This window comes from Schistocerca americana, chromosome 6 (assembly GCF_021461395.2).
Source record: "Schistocerca americana isolate TAMUIC-IGC-003095 chromosome 6, iqSchAmer2.1, whole genome shotgun sequence".
Taxonomy (NCBI): Eukaryota; Metazoa; Arthropoda; class Insecta; order Orthoptera; family Acrididae; genus Schistocerca; species Schistocerca americana.
Genome location: NC_060124.1, coordinates 5,399,921 through 5,417,365, shown reverse-complemented (window position 1 = coordinate 5,417,365; position 17,445 = coordinate 5,399,921).

Below are 17,445 nucleotides of genomic sequence, written 5' to 3'. Positions count from 1 at the left end.
GCCCGTTGTTAACGGTAAACAAGCGTAATGTAGGACTTCGTCTCGTGTTAGACGCATGGGCCATAAGTAAAATAATTGTACCTGTATGCACAAGACCTGGAAACCTGGATGAGCAGTTACAAAAATCCATGGCGTCAGGTACCTTACAGATAATGGGAAAGCATATGGCCTTTGCTTTGACGGTACAAGTTATCAGTTTGGAGTGCTGCCTTTCGCACCTAAGGTTAGTTCTGGAGTATTCATCACGGGTTTAGACACAGTACAAGGTCCAGAATTGTTAGATGGAGTAACACTGTATGCGGGAGGATAAGAATATGTTTTACAGGATTCCGTACTGTTGACGGAGACGGTTGCTGTTGGCATCAGCATGATCATGCACCCTTTCAAAACTCAGCGTCTTTGAGGCAATAGTTACTTGTGGACAATAACATTCCTTAAATATATTGACCTGTCAAACTACCGAACTGAAGCTATAGGAAACCCTTCGGGATGATATTAGAACAAATAAGTCCTCGGTCACAAATATTAAGTCAAAATTGACCAGGTTTCGACGCTGCTATGAGCGTCGCCTTCAGAATTAGATTAATTGTTCTGAAACATATTAAGTATATAATGCATTAATAAAATTAAAGTTTGTACTGACTGGAAGAAGATGCAGTACTTACAAGTCACATATTAAAAAAAGATCTAAGCCGGAAAGGCGACGTCATGAATAGTTGTAAGTAAGATGGCGAGCCGCTAAGGGCTGCTCGTACTTTAGTGAACAAGGGTTGCAACAAGACTGAATATTTGTGACCATTTGTTGTAATATAATTCTGACACGGTCACTGAACCTTAGCAGCTATGTTCAAAGCTTTACCTTAGGGATGAGTTTAAATGTCGAGTTTGCTCAAGAACCCTGTGGCCAACAGTACCATCTTCTCTGGTTTCGGCTCTTGATGAAGAACGGTGTGCACAAAGGGTGGACACGTCCAGTATTAATGTCCACCATTATGTGTCCACAGTTTTTCATCAGACAGAGTCCATCTAGATGAAGAGAATTTGGTGGTGGTTTTGGTTATATTTGTTTAATGACGCGAAGCCATTGTTCAGGGCACAATTCTCTGCCTAACATTTCGTCGTCAGTTATGGAGACATTGTCAGAGGATTGAATGACTCGGAAAGTAGTTACAGTTCCAAACAAGCTCAGCGAGCCGAACTGTTTACGTGTATCCATGCAACAAGCAGTTCGTGACGTCATCAGACGTAAAGATCGCCCAGTATCTCCATCAACCGTTATGGAGCTCGTGGTAGGGAAGAGTTGGCGCTGTCTGTTTTGCTTAACACTATGGCCAACTCCTCTAGTTCTAATCTCTCTACATTTATGTTAAAGCTGTTTGGGTGCTTTTGAATTTATATGGACTCTCTGTACATCCTAGCGTATTAAAGATCAGCTCTTGCTAAGGCCACTGAGCCATACGCAGCTCGTGTACGTGCCATTTATTGCTTGCCCTCTTATCTTTGCGATACTGCCATCCCGTTTCTTATTCGATTTACTGGCGTTACTAAGCTGCTGGCTTGCCTACCCGTGAGTGGTAGCAGCGGCGCTTATCGATAAGAGCGCTGTCGTACTATCTTTGGAGCGACAGCTAGTACTTCCGGGTCGTCGTGTGTCGGGAGTTGAGTCGGGATGGAGCAGCAGTGAGGTCTGGACAGCCATGACTCGTCCGACCGTTGCCGACACACATGGCTCGAGTGGGGACGACCTTGGTTGGTCGTTCGCTTGGTAGTCTCATCGGACGACGAGTATTTGGTCGCCGACTCCTTCTGGGTTCTCTATGTTTGTCGACTTGTGGTTCGTTCAAATGGCTCTGAGCACTAGGCGACTTAACTTCTGAGGTTATCAGTCGCCTAGAACTTAGAACTAATTAAACTTAATTAATCTAAGGACATCACACACATCCACGCCCGCGGCAGGATTCGAACCAGTGACAATAGCGGTCGCTCGGTTCCAGACTGTAGCGCCCAGAACCGCAGAGCCACATGGGCCAGCTTGTGATTCGTCCTTGTTGTTCCAGTCACCGGTTTTAGTAGTGTTCGAGTTGTTTGTGGAAGTGTTTTAGTGGAACCGCGTGTAGCTTGTGTAGTTTTGACTGAGCAACTATTTTAAAGCTGTCTGCATGCTCCTTGTAGTTGGTCGGTTGGGACAGATCAGCGAGGAATTTTCTGCGGTCAGGCCGGGACCACGGGCGCCGTGCACGCGCGGCCGGATTGTGAGACGCTAGCTGCGGGAGCTACAAAGTTCGTTGCCCACCCAACCTGGACGCGAAGTTGAGTGATCAGTTAACCTGTTATGATACCTCAACTGCTGTGACATCTCTTCGTTCATTGCCGGCTGTTGCTTCTTGGGCCGTTCTGGCTAGCAGAAACGTATGGTGTGTGTTGGAGCTGACGAAATTTTGCTACCGTCTTCCTGTATGCTCTTTAACTATTAAATTGGTTATTACTTATCAGTGAAGTGCACCAGCGGGTTTTTCTGCCTTGTAGCCGTTAACGCCTCAGTTACCTGCCTGGTCGTTAGTGTAGTTTTCCGGCAGTGTGTTTTTCCTCGCCGTGTTGATGCTGTCCAGCACGGGGTGTAGTTCGACAGCCTTTTAGTTGTTTGTTCCTTTTCTTTTTCTTAAGAGTGGTTATTCTGCCTTGGCTGTTTTTAGAGGCCAATTTGAACACGTAGCGCGGCAGCTAACTTCGTCCTCGGCTGATATTTTTCGTTGTCGTGCCATTGGTCGGCCGGAAGGGAATTGATTACTTTGTCGATCGGCCCTTCAGCCGTCCCTGGGTCACGTTGCCATCCTATTATTTAACCTTACTCTTGGCTGCCTGTCTCATCTCACCTTACGTTACAGCTACGTCCTCAGGTGGATCCTTGTCACTCTTCTGAGCACCACTGTTCTGTTGGTTTTAGATTGAGATTTTCATTTTAGCCTGATGTACTGTGTGAGGCCTTCAGCTGTCTATTAATTTAGCTGATTTTCATTTTAAGGTAAGGCCTTCAGATGACTTAAATTAAAGTTTGATGATTGATTTGTTTAATAACTAAACTTTTGAAAGTTTGTTCTATCTGAAATTCTTGTTATCCAGGCTCAGAGTCCTGAGTTGTTCAATGTCCAGTGTGTGGCCTTCAGCCGAGCTTTTAAGTGAAATATTTTTAAGGCTTTCAGCTATCTTAAATTTAAATTTTGAAAATTAATTTGTTTAAAACTAAAAATTGCTCTATCTGCTATTCTTGTTATCCAGGCCAAAAAGCCCTGAATTGTTCAATGTCTTCTGTGTGGCCTTCAGCTGAGTATTTACGTGAAATATTTTTTTAAAGTAATGCTTTCAGCAGCAAGTATTCTTCAAAGCAATTTTTATAACTTGTGTTCAGGCTTTCAGCCGGTCTTGTTTCTGGTGTGGTTTTGGACTCTCAGCGCAGGAGGTACCGCAAGTATTCTTAACTAGGCGTTCAGCCGTATTGTTTTAATTTGATCCTTTTAAGGCAATTTGCAGTGGTTATTAGCAAACTAAAAGTTTGTATGTTTTATGCAAATGACAGTATCTGATTACGGCCCCCTCCACAACCATAACCTGATCCGCTATGTCCTCCTAAAACAGATTTCAACCACACCGTCAAAGAAACGAATTTTGTTGTTGGCTAGTCACAGTGCATGCATGAACTGCTACTGTCGATTTACCCCTTCTGCCCAGGCGACAATCACTCTGGTGTTCCCTAAGGCGGGTGTAGTAATGCTCGTTTTTGTAGTTCTTATGTACGAGGGTGGTTTGAAAAGATTTTGGAATGACCACGAGAGGTCAGCGCTAGCACAAGAAGTTGTTCACGTGATATTCTGTTGCCTGTAAGTAAATGCCACGCCAGTGCTCTTGGAAGAGAACTGTGGCGGTGACGTGGCTCTGTTGTTGTTCCTGCATAGTGATTTGCGAAGATGGAAAAAATAGAGATTCGAGCAGTGATTAAGTACTTTGGTAAGAAAGGTATCAAAGCAAAGTACATTCATGCCGATTTCCAGAATACACTGGGGGACTTTGCTCCTTCATATTCAGCTTTTGCCAAGTGGAGAAATGAATTTAGATTTGGTCGGTAGAGCTTAGATGATGATCCGCGCAGTGGTCGGCCAAGATGTGTCACTAGTCCTGAAATCATTGCAAAAGTGCACAAAACGGTCATGGAGGTTGGTCGATTGAAAGTGCGTGAAATTGCTCACGCCTTCCAGATTTCATATGGAGGGGTATATCATATTTTAACGGAAGAATTAGAAATGAAAAAAAAAAACAATTATCTCCAAGATGGATGCCGTGACTGTTGACGCTGGATCAAAAACGCATGAGAACGGACATGGCAAAATTACACAAACTAAGGTAGGAATTGTTGCCACACCCGCCTTATTCACCTGTTATGGCTCCGTCAGACTCCCATCTCTTCCCGAAAGTGAAAGTTTCACTTCAAATGAAGAAATGATAGCCGTAGTTGACCACTATTTGGCGGTCCTGGAGGAAACTCATTTTCGAGACGGGATCACGGCACTGGAACATCGTTGGACCAAGTGCATTAACCTACAAGGAGACCACATAGAAAAATAAAAGAAAACTTTCAGTGATGTAAGTGCTTTTCTTCTACTCCGTTCCGAGAAATTTTCCAACCACCCACGTACATTTGACCGCAAGAAAAAAAGATATGTTATCTACTCCTGGTGTGGAAAGCGGCGGACATACGTCCTTTCCAGTGATCAAATATTTGTGCACGTTTCTTGTTCGTTTAAGCACTACCTCAATACCTTGTTTTCCTACTACGCTGCTGATGCGATCTGTGAAAACTCTTACAAATGGAAGTAAAACTTTCAATTTAGTTCCTTCTATTTTCTTTAGAAGCTCTAGACCTTTTAGAGTGTAGTAGCATATTACTTCTTAGTCAGAGTTGCCGTTTCTTCTGAGGGCAACTTTTTAAGTGATCGAGCTCATTCTCCAGATGCTGGGACAGGTGAACGACCAAACCCGTTCTCTGGCACTGTGGTTTCCGCAAGATTTAATGATTACTATGTTAGGAGGTACAGAGAGGTCACAGATATTCAAAAGCCCAAAAATAACTTGAACAGAAGAGAAGAACAATTAGTATTAGACATACTGCGTGCGTTAGTGCTAAATTAATCAAACAGAACCAATGTCCCCCCCACCATAACACGGTGGCGCGACCCCTCGATCTTAGGCAGCCGTTTGGTGAGGTCACGAGCCGACCGAAACTTTAATACACATAAACAGTTCGGCTTGATAATATCTCCAGTACTGAAAGATAAAACTTCAGGCGGAAAATTATTGCGTGGACCACGAACTTATGGCGGTAAGCAATAACACAGATACCGGCCGTGAAAACCTGGATTGTACATATTGTTCCATATTGTCTTCTTAACCTCCTTCCTGTTTATTCTTCTACGTTCGCACTAAGGGAACAAATATAAAAGAGCATGCGAAGCTGTGACCGCTTAAATGGCTTCTCATAAAGACGACGATATTACACGAGATATCATTGTTACTACAGCCGTTGTTACTGGCACGTTGTTACGTGCAGGCGACACCTGTATCTCTAAATGGCTGAAATAGTTGTCCAGTCACCCCAGGTCCAGTTTGCAGGTTGCCCATCTAACGTCTTCCAGGGGCTACAACAATTTCATTTTTAGTATTTCATATAATTAGTGACCGAATAAATAAATAATAATTGTCAGAATTAACTCACTGACAGGTATAGTAGGTTAAAACTCAAACAGTAAAACAAGTATTGAAACTAGAATCTACGCATACACTGATCAACCAGAACATTATGACCACAGACCTAATATCGATATAAATCCGTTGACGCAATAGTAGCTTTATCTGGCAAGGAATAACTGCTATCAATTGAACACATAAAATCTGAAAATGAGTCGATGATCATATTTTCGGCACTTTATTTTACAGGTACGTCTTGATCACATAAATTTTTAAATTTTACTATGACCGGTTGCGGTACTGCGACCTTGAGATCATAAAATACCCTGATGTAGTATCTACGTCAAACTAGTCTGACAGTGCCCTTCTTCTGCTTGTACTGATCAGTAGACCCAGACGAAGGCCACTGTAAACTGGGCAGAAACGTGGGCTTTTTGGTATTGTTTTTTACATTACGACGCGGTGCGATATGCTGTAAACTTTTGTGTATACTTACCTTTGGTAGCAAAGGTTTTGTATTAGGTTGCCTGCGTGCATGTTACAAGTAGTTCCTGGAAACGACTCAAATTCATTGGAGGTGATTCCCGCTTGTTTCGGCCAGTACGGTGTTCATTACTAACATGTGCAGTAAGCACGAATTTCGTTTCATGGGTTTTATGCTATTTGCCACATAACGCTAAAATTAATTAAATGCGCTGCATTTATTTTCGTGCTATATGACGTGTTTTCTTAACTTTGATTAGCAACAGATAGTCTACACGGCAAAGCGTGGAACGAGCCATAGAGGCTCACGTAAGATTTATTCTTTTTGTTAATGTTGACAACTGCTGCCTTTCCAGCGCATAAGTCTTACTTCATTTTAACGACGAAGCCGGTATTAATTTGGATGGGCTCGTCAATAAACAAAACTTGCATATTTAGGGGAATGACAATCCGCATTTCGGGGTCGAGAAGTCTCTTCATCCTCAACGGGTGACTGTTTGGTGCGCAACGTCCACTCACGGAATAATCGGTGCGATATTCCTTAATGGGACGGTGACTACCGAACGGTACTTGAAGGTTTTGGAAGATGATTTCATCCCCATTATCCAAAGTGATACCGATTTCGACAAGATGTGGTTCATGCAAGACGGAAAAAAATGGTTCAATTAGTTCTGAGCTCTACGGGACTTTACTTCTGAGGTCCTCAGTCCCCTAGAACTTAGAACTACTTAAACCTAACTAAGAACATCACATACATCCATGCCCGAGGCAGGGTTCGAACCAGCGACCGTAGCGGTCGCGCGGTTCCAGACTGTAGCGCCCAGAACCGCTCGGCACGCTAGACGGAGCTTGAGGCCATTGAAGCAGGAGTGTGTAGGATGTCCTGGAGGACCACTTTGGGGACCGCATTCTGGCTCTGGGATACCCAAAGGCCACTCGCATTAGCCTCGATTGGCCGTTATATTCTCCGGATCTGAACACATACTACTCCCTTTTGTGGAACTATATTAAAGAGGTGTGCAACGATAACCCTAAAACCATTGCCGAGCAGAAAACAGCCATTCAGGAGGTCAATGACAGCATCGATGTTCCGACACTTCAGCAGGTCATACAGAATTTCGCTATTGGTCTGTGCTACATCATTGCGAATAATGCCAGGTACATCGAAGGTGTCGTAACATAAATCTGAATATCTATAGTGATGTTCACATGTTGAATAATGTGTGTGCACGAACTAGTTTATGACTAATTTACGTTTATTTAGTGTATTTCAATAATTGTCACGCTGTACGTTTCTGAGTGGTATGTCAAACCTTGATGTACATAATGATTGCTGCTGTAATCACATTGAAATGACGCAAAGTTGGAATTGCAGTACTGGGTATTGTAATAAACAGGACAATCAACGGCAATTATGGAATTATTAAAGGAACGAAGAATTTGATCTTCTGCTATGTTTTCGCTGCTCATACAGTAAAAAAACAGCATCAGCTAAGACGTTTTAATGTATTAATTCAAATAACACTAACTTTATTCGTAACAGATTTTGCAAACATTATTCACAAATACCACTCAGTGTTCCACTTAGCATACACAACACAGGAGATACGACGTCGTAAACATTGGGGGAAATGGCAACAAAACGACTATTCATGTTGGTGTGTAGAATATATGAGTCTGGCGATATACCATCTGACTTTCGGAAAAGCATCATCCACACAATTCCGAAGACGGCAAGAGCTGACAAGTGCGAGAATTATCGCACAATCAGCTTAACAGCTCATGCATCGAAGCTGCTTGCAAAAATAATATACAGAAGAATGGAAAAGAAAATTGAGAATGCGCTAGGTGACTATCCGTTTGGCTTTAGGAAAAGTAAAGGGACGAGAGAGGCAATTCTGACGTTACGGCTAATAATGGAAGCAAGGCTAAAGAAAAATCAAGACACTTTCATAGGATTTGTCGACCTGGAAAAAGCGTTCGACAATATAAAATGGTGCAAGCTGTTCGAGATTATGAAAAAAGTAGGGGTAAGCTATAGGGAGAGACGGGTTATATACAATATGTACAACAACCAAGAGGGAATAATAAGAGTGGGCGATCAAGAACGAAGTGCTCGTATTAAGAAGGGTAGAGGACAAGGATGTAGCCTTTCGCCCCTACTCTTCAATCTGTACATCGAGGAAGCAATGATGGAAATAAAAGAAAGGTTCAAGAGTGGAATTAAAATACAAGGTGAAAGGATATCAATGATACGATTCGCTGATGACATTGCTATCCTGAGTGAAAGTGAAGAAGAATTAAATGATCTGCTGAACGGAATGAACAGTCTAATGAGTACACAGTATGGTTTGAGAGTAAATCGGAAAAAGACGAAGGTAATGAGAAGAAGTAGAAATGAGAACAGAGAGAAACTTAACATCACGATTGATGGTCACGAAGTCAATGAAGTTAAGGAATTGTGCTACCTAGGTAGTAAAATAACCAGTGACGGACGGAGCAAGGAGGACATCAAAAGCAGACTCGCTATGGCAAAAAAGGCATTTCTGGCCAAGAGAAGTCTACTAATATCAAATACCGGCCTTAATTTGAGGAAGAAAATTCTGAGGATGTACGTCTGGAGTACAGCAGTGTATGGTAGTGAAACGTGGACTGTGGGAAAACCGGAACAGAAGAGAATCGAAGCATTTGAGAATGTTGAAAATTAGGTGGACTGATAAGGTAAGGAATGAGGAGGTTCTACGCAGAATCGGAGAGGAAAGGAATATGTGGAAAACACTGCTAAGGAGATGGGACAGGATGATAGGACATCTGCTAAGACATGAGGGAATGACTTCCATGGTACTAGAGGGAGCTGTAGAGAGCGAAAACTGTGGAGGTAGACAGAGATTGGAATACGTCAAGCAAATAATTGAGGACGTAGGTTCCAAGTGCTACTCTGAGATGAAGAGGTTAGCACAGGAAAGGAATTCGAGGCGGGCCGCATCAAACCAGTCAGTAGACTGATGACAAAAAAAAAAAAAAAAAAAATCAGATACGTAAAGATGGAGCGCATATTACTGGGACTCTGTTCGATTCTTTCGTAGCCTTGAAAATCCTGACAATGAATGAAGTGGACGAAGTAGTAATGATCGTGTCATAGGGAATGTAGGATTTAGAGTTTTCTCTGTCGGGTCGTATTCTGAAGCGCCAGAGGCGGCGGCTTTTTCGCAGTTACTTTTATGTCTTCACAGAGACAGGGACCTGTCAGTCGCGTAAGTGCTGTCTCCTCCGACCCAGGAGTACTTCTCTTCCTGTGGCTGCACCGTCACGTACGAAATTCGCTCGAAAATTGTGTGCGGCTGTCAGTACCTGCCTCCACCGTCACTCGCGTGTGCGAACGATTTTCTCTGACTCAGTCTGTCGTTACAGAAGCGCTTCTTAACTCTCACACCATCGCGAGTGGTCTGTAGATGCTAGCAATGATTATACTGAATTTTTAAAGGATACTGTAATTCACATTATCATTGTTTTCGCAGTACTTATTACAAAATAGGTTAATCCATAGCGTGTAGCGCCGTTAATTGGCCGAACCTTCTCTGCAGCAGGGACCGTATTTGTTTGTACAGCTAGAGATTACTCAGTATGAGAATCGTAGATACTGGTTACAGTCGCCGTATTCTCTCAGAAACCTTGTCAAATTTCTCGACAGCAACTTATGATCGACCTGCATCTTAGTGCAGCATTCGGTTTTTCTGAAATGCATTTTATATTTGTAAGTTCTTAAAGAGAAAGGACACGGCGCGATTTAAAATTAACGATTTGTTGCTTGCTTTTTCTCTTGAAGAGCGGTTTGTAAACCTGTGCTGCATGCAACACATAAACTAATTCGCTATTACTTCTTAACAGTTCTAGATGAATTGACTTCTTGTAATTCACAGTCTTCATAAAGTCGTTAAATGGAATCATTTACTGCTTTTGGCTCTAGTCATTTTTATTGTGCTATTAGTTTTGCCCTAAATGCCATTGTCAAGCGTAAGGTTCTATGTCAAATTATGGGACAGGAACAGGCTAAATATGCGACCCAGTAGGGCAGTTGTTATCTTCGCCGTAACACACTATGTGATCAAAAGTATCCGGACACCCGCCAAAAACATACGTTTTTCATGTTAGGTGCTTTGTGCTGCCACGTGCTGCCACGTACTCCATATCACCGATCTCAGTTGTCATTAGACATCGTGAGAGAGCAGATGGGGCTCTCTGCAGAACCCACGTACTTCGAACGTGGTCAGGTGATTGGGTTTCGCTTGTCATACGACCGAAAGTGAGGTTTCCACCTAAATATCCCTAGGTCCACTGTTTCCGGCGTCATAGTGAAGTGGAAAACTGAAGGGACACGTACAGCGCAGAATCGTACATTCCGACCTCGTCTGTTGACTGTCAGAGATCGCCGACAGTTGAAGACGATCGGAATGTGTAATAGGCAGAAAACTATCCAGATCATCACACAGGAATTCCAAACTGCATCAGGATGCACTGCCAGTAGTATGACAGTTATGCGGGAGGTGAGAAAATTTGGATTTCATGGTCGAGCGGCTGCTCATGAGCCACACATCACGCCGGTAGATGCAAATGACGCCTCGCTTGGTGTGAGGAGCGTAAACATTTGATGATGGAACAGTGGGAAAACGCTGTGTTTAGTGAAGAATCACGGTACACGATATGGCGATCCGACGGCAGGGTGTGGGTGTGGCGAATGCCCAGTGAACGTCGTCTGCCAGCGTGTGTAGTGCCAACCGTAAAATTCGGAGCTGCTGGTGTTATGGTGTGATCTTGTTTTTCATGGAAGGGCCTTGCACCCCTTACTTTTTAGCGTGCCACTATCACAACACAGGCCTACATTGATGTTTTAAGCACCTTCTTGCTTCCCACTGTTCAAGAGCAATTCGGGGAGGGCGATTGCATCTTTCAACATGATCCAGCACCTGTTCATATTGCACAGCCTGTGGCGGAGTGGTTACACGACAACATACCTGTAATGGATTGGCCTGCGCAGTCTTCTGACCTGAATCCTGCAGAACACCTTTGGAAAGCCGACTTCGTGCCAGGCCTCACCTACTGACATCGATACCTCTTCTCAGTGCAGCACTCCGTGAAGAATGGGCTGCCATTCCCCAAGAAACCTTCCAGCACCTGATTGAACGTATGTCTGCGAGAGTGGAAGCTGTCATCAAGGCCAACACCATACTGAATTCCAGCATTACGGATGGATGGCGCCACGGACTTGTAAGTCATATTCAGCCATGTGGCTTGATACTTTTGATTGCATAGTGTATCACATGGAATCTTATGTCTGACAATTGCACATTTGTCGACCTAGCACATTAAAAATTGTTGGGCTGCCCTCACACTGGTGACTTCGTTACGTTGATTCGGCCGCCCGGTTAAACTGTTGCAATACGCCACTAACGCACGTTTCAGCCACGTGACTGAATCTTCGGGCACACGACTGTACCGCGTGGCAGAACCTCTGTGAAAAGAGCTGTCTATTTTCTTGTGCAAGCAAATGTATTCTGATAAGGAAGTTTTGCTTTTCGCTATGTTATTGAAAAGAAAATTTGGACGCCACCGACGTCAGCGGAAATATTGGATTCATCCCAAATACTCGAGAAAAACACAACCTTTTTTCCAACAAGGGAAAGTACACAAATGAGGAAATGCATATCACCAGGGAGAAGAGTGATGATTACTTTAAGATAAGTAAAATGTTTATTTGACATAAGCATTTATTTTTAAGGTACATCTCATATTAATTTGTTCAATACAATAAATCAACTCTTTAATATTTACTTTTCCCAGAAAATACATCGGAGACCACTGATGAATCACATGATATTGGAGAAAGTGTAGCATCATGATTTGATGTACTTGGGCTTGAACCTGATGCTAGAAAAATTATGGGTGGATAAGGATATATAATTACCGGCATGTATGTCCTCAAAACTAACTTTCTGAATTTCAAACTTAGTGTCCATTTCCAAATACTGTGCCACACATTTCAAATTATCTAATAATGAGTAGAAAATGCTTGTCGTAGTTATCTATTTCAGGCTTTGGCAATTTTTTTCTTGATGTTTGCTGCAAGTACCTGAAACAGTTTCTCCGCTTGTGTCATCCTTTATCTAAAAATATGTTCAAATGCGTGTGAATCCACACTGCTGAGGTCATCGGTCCCTAGACTTACACACTACTTATACTAGCTGATGCTAAAAACAACACACACACCCATGCCCGAAGGAGGGGCCGGCAACATACTTTATCTCTCACGAGAACTGGAGGCAACTTCATCCTGAACATCAGTAACATTTGCCTCATTAGCATGAGCAAAAGCTTCTTCCATGTATACTTTTTGTTCGAGAATCACTTTTTGAGGCCTTCCTCTTATTAACTTGCTTCATGTGGGAGTCATGCATTTTCTTCCTCTTGTTTTGCAACTCTGTGACTGCAATAAAATAAAATTCTCTTATTTCTGGTAACGTGCTACAGGCTGATCATTTGCAGAGCTGCAATGTTCCTTTAAATCTGATATTTCCACTAAATCCAAAATTGTGCGAAATATTTCTTAGTAAATATTGTGTAACCCAAAAAGCATAAGCATGCCGCCTGCATCGTAATAAGGCTGGATTAACATAGTAAAAAAGTTTAAATTGCGTGCACATTATTCGAACTGTGTACTGTTTTGGTGTAATCGACAGGAAGCATGTAAGAACTGATATACTTGAAAAATGAATCATTATACCACAACTACAAACACTTTTTTGAAATGTTATCCTGTTTCACGCAAACGCGAAGTTACTCGATTCGGCTATCTGAGCGCAGCACAGCTTTATTCTCCTACTCCACCCACATGGTGTTCGGCTTACGACAGGTTCGGACAAGTTTCGTGCGGAATCCTTTTATTCACAGAGCTAGCTTAATAGACATATCTGTGTCATCCAAATTAATCAGAACTATTCATTTGCTTCAAATAAAAAGAAAAGTCGTTATCTTTAGAATGAAAACTAAATATTATCAAAGAATCAATGCATAGATTAGACGTTGTGAACTCACGAAGAAGGTTGATCTACCGGAAGTAACAGTCAGGGCAGGTAGAAAAGGAAAACGAAAAAGTTCTCAACGCTCTGAAAAACGCTCAGTCTTTGAATTTACGAATCATTAGTAAACGTCAACTATTACCCCTCAGATGCTGTCAACGCTATAATTATAGTGTGACAGAGTGAAAAATTGTCCTGTTGATCAGAACATGGTGTGCTCTCAAGCTAAGCCGATCTTTGAGAGACTGAAACAACAATCTCGGCTGCCAGAGGTTATATGTTTAATACTAGTAATGAGTTGCTTAGCTGATTCGAAAGTCTTTGCAATCGGCAAATCATCTCAGAAAGTGGAGAGGCGTCAGGCGCTGATTGACTGCGACGCTCTATCCACAAAAACTCTAGATAATGATAGAAAAAGGTGGCTATACCAGCCAAATCATTTTCAACGTAGATGAAACTGGTCTCTTCTGGTAGAGGCGAAAAAGGAAATTCTATCGCGCCTGGACAGAAAGCCTTTCGGTGGTTAAAAACAGCCGAAGATCGTTTGGCAGCGATGGCTGGCGCAGATGTAGCTGGAGATTGTGAATTAAAACCTCTCTCAGTTTATTGCTCAGAAAATCAAAGAGCCTTAAAAAAATATATCTAAAGTACGGTTGCCCGTGATCTGGAAGTCGAATGCTAAAGCTATGGTGACAGGATCACTTTTTGAGGACTGGTTTGGTCATCACTTTGTGCAAAGTAGAACGTTATTGCTAATTGAAACAGATCCAGTGTAAAGTGGTGCTATTAATCAACAGTGCACCAGGTCGTTCTCCTCTTATCTAATTAATTTCAGCCCACATGTGAAAGTTGTATCACTGCAACATAATACATCCAGCTTGCTTCAACCGGTGGACCAGAGAGTCTTTAAAACGTTTAAATCTTACTGCACGGACGATCGTTTGCGCATCTACATGAAGCCATGAGACAAAACAACGGGCTTTCTGTTAAAGCCTTTTGTAAGCAATTCAATGTTTTGGATTGAATAAGAACTATTGGACAATCTGTGAATGAACTTTAAAAAAGAACCTTTAATGGTACCGTATGTGGAAAAAAACTCTGTCAACTTTTTTACACCACTGAAACCTGCGGTATCGGCCAACAGCCGGTCGTCCGCACTTTTAGAGTACTCTCAACATGTCACACCTCTGCGTTTCCTACAGCCACCATTTTCTGAAATTTCATAACTTTTACAGACTTTCATAGTGGTCTGGGCTCGTCATCTACAGAATAATCAATATATTGAAGACTGACTGAATTGCAGACCTTTGTATCTGTATATAATTCAACATTCAAATTCAGTTTTTGCAAATGACGCTGCAACTACATCAAACAAAGTTATGTGTTACTTTTACTGTTTGATACTAGATGTCGAATAAATTAATATCTGAATTCTCTGTCCACGAGCTGCTTTTGTTTCTTGCCTAAAGTACCATAAAGTTTGCAAAGGTAGTTACAACAAAACCCAGGGGGAATCAGCACCAGATCCTTGTGTAATTGATAATGTGACAGAAGAAGTGGTCGATATTGCCACACAGCTAAATTTAGAGATGTATGTTGATGACGTTCAAGAATTGCTGGATTCACACAGTTAGGAGCTGACAATCGATGAACGCGTGAGCAGCAGCAAGACACCGAGCAGCCTGATTCCTTGCACCCAGTTCAATCAGGAGAGCAAATGACAGTTGCAACAAAACGACTATTCACGTTGGTGTGTAGAATATATGAGTCTGGCGACATACCATCTGACTTTGGGAAAAGCATCATCCACACAATTCCGAAGACGGCAAGAGCTGACAAGTGCGAGAATTATCGCACAATCAGCTTAACAGCTCATGCATCGAAGCTGCTTACAAGAATGATATACAGAAGAATGGAAAAGAAAATTGAGACTGCGCTAGGTGACGATCAGTTTGGCTTTAGGAAAAGTAAAGGGACGAGAGAGGCAATTCTGACGTTACGGCTAATAATGGAAGCAAGGTTAAAGAAAAATCAAGACACTTTCATAGGATTTGTCGACCTGGAAAAAGCGTTCGACAATATAAAATGGTGCAAGCTGTTCGAGATTCTGAAAAAAGTAGGGTTAAGCTACAGGGAGAGACGCGTCATATACAATATATACAGCAACTAAGAGGGAATAATAAGAGTCGACGATCAAGAACAAAGTGCTCGTATTAAGAAGGGTGTAAGACAAGGCTGTAGCCTTTCGCCCCTACTCTTCAATCTGTACAACGAGGAAGCAATGATGGAAATAAAAGAAAGGTTGTAACCTCCCCACAAAAATTTACAAGACAGAAATATTATTTAAGAATGCTAATGGACATTGCTCTAAGTGTAACCTCTCCACTGAAATTTTAAAGACAGAAATAATAAATGAATAGGAGCCAAACGTCGAAACGTAACCTCCCTGCAATTAAATTTAATGACAATAAAAGTGAGAATCGCGATCTGACTCAAGTATAAGTTCTTCATAAAAAATTAAAGTCCATTCAGTGATAAGAAAATCTCAGTTATAATAATGATTCAATTAAACCGAAATATCGGTCTTTGGCCCTGTGCAAAAAAATCAAAATTAAATTCTTACCTCATTGCAACACCTAGTCAAATTTCTGCTCTTGTTGTTGCGCACCGCTTGGAGGAACTGCATTGCAAATAATAATATTCCCTTTTTTTTTTTTTGTTATCTAATTGAAAACTGAAACTTTTGTTTAGGGGAAATGGAACGAAATAGTTACTTCAATTAAATGAAAATTTTATGTAAAAATTGCTTTTGAAATCAAAGTTATTATTGGGGGCACTTGTTGAAAATTAGTTACAATAGTTAAACTTTACATTATCCGATGATTATCTTAATTAACAGTATACCTCATTCAGCATCTTGACCAGTGTTGTCGCCAGACCACATCACGCAATCCCACTGGACTGCTACCACTGACCGACCGCTCTGCATGACGACTACTAGCGTACTGCACGCCACTGAACAGAGCTACTGCTCGCGACGACTACTGACAGACTACTGCCCTCAACTAGACAGAGCTACAGACTCGCAACGACTGACCGACAGACTGAGAACCGCTCGCAACACTCGCGCGGTCAAGCGCATACTCTCTGGTCACAGATGCTACAATGCCTCGCCATCGCTGCTATGTTACATACGTGTTTCATAACCCTCCACTGGGGGGGGGCAAAAATTTGGCAGCGATGGTGAATTTGGACTTGCCAAGCGCGGCAAAATTTTTCTTTAATTAACAAAAATCCTACAACTTACAGAATATTTAAATGTTGTGCACACGCACTAAGTACAAAATATATCAGACAAAGACAAAATGTGAGTACAAAACATAGTAGCAAATCAGAAAAATGTATATACAAATTATTTGACAGATAACAAAGTGCACACGCACTGAAAAAATTCTTTAGCATATTCAGAACAAATAAACAGACTGGCAAAAAATATTATGTTGACAAGTGACATGAGTGCACATGCACTGCAGTTGAGAATATATCAGTAATTGATGAAATGTATGTACAATTAGTAACAAATGGCATAAGTGCATTCGCATTAAAGTATTGAATATACAGAATAGTAGAAAACATATTGAAAAATGAGAAAAGTGTACAGGCACTGAAGTTCAGTAGAAAACATATTAACACCTAACAGAAGTGCACATGCACTGTAGTTCAGAAAATAAAAAATGTATATACAATATAAAGACAAAAGTGCACATATACTGTACATCAGAACAAATCAAAAAATGTCTTTAGCATTTTGGCAATAAATAAACATAATAGCAAAAAAAATCATGTCGACCAGTGACATAAGTGTACTCGCACTGGAGTTTAGCGAATTGAAAAAATGTATAGCCATGAACATAAATAATGTTAGCAAAAATGATTTTCACTATGTGACAAGAATTAGGATAGGAAAGGGAAGGATTGCATCATGGTTGTAGCACTTTAGATTGCACACAGCTGTTTTGAAAGTCCATATCTTTCCACAGAAGTACAACACCAAATGACACAACTTGAAGTTCTTTTCCCCTCAGAATTTATCAGCGTAGCCAAGACACTGAACTGTCGTAGTAATATTCCATTTTTATTTTTATTTTGGCAG